The sequence below is a fragment of the Aulostomus chinensis genome, chromosome 23 (assembly GCF_037954235.1).
Source record: "Aulostomus chinensis isolate RoL2024-O1b breed Wild chromosome 23, RoL_Achi_v1.0, whole genome shotgun sequence".
NCBI lineage: Eukaryota > Metazoa > Chordata > Actinopteri > Syngnathiformes > Aulostomidae > Aulostomus > Aulostomus chinensis.
The window spans coordinates 22674091-22674722 of NC_141342.1; positions in this window are offsets into that span (position 1 = coordinate 22674091).

The window sequence follows — 632 nt, forward strand, 5'->3', positions numbered from 1 at the left end:
ATATGACAAGGCTGAAGAAATGAAAGCAACAGAAGGAAGTAGTTGCTGGGAGGAGTCTGTCAGGCTCCACCCACTCGTGCTGCCATCACATTCACTGCAGTGTTCTCTAGTGGAGAGAGGATGTTTGGAGCGTCTCCCAGGTGAGCATGGAGCTGTGGAACCCTTTAGTCTGTGGCCCTGCTGTCCAGATGAACCAAACGTGAAGCTGACGTGGTCAGCGACTGTGGGCGGACCCGCTGGCCAGCTGAGGGTAGTTGGCCTCACGTCCCTGACACCACAGAGACAAACCTGGGTTTGGCTTGTGTGCGTACGGCGGCGGTTCTGGGTTGCAGACGCATGCTCACAGGTCTAGGTTCCTCTCATTGTGATGTCATAGCAGACAATAAGATGTGGAAGGTTGTTGGATTCATCATCAGCCTCCATCATGAGGATGACCTGTGAGGTCATAGATAAGTCTCTCCAGCCTCAGTCCAGGAAGTGACATCATGTATCTGGCAGGAAAACAAACAGACGTGTTCACAATGGCTGATCCTGTACCGAGGGAGTCGGGTTTTAACCAAACAGGATAAAGAAAAGGAAGAAGAGGAGGAGGAAGGTAAAGGAGGGAAGAGGAAGAACATGGAGTGGAAGAG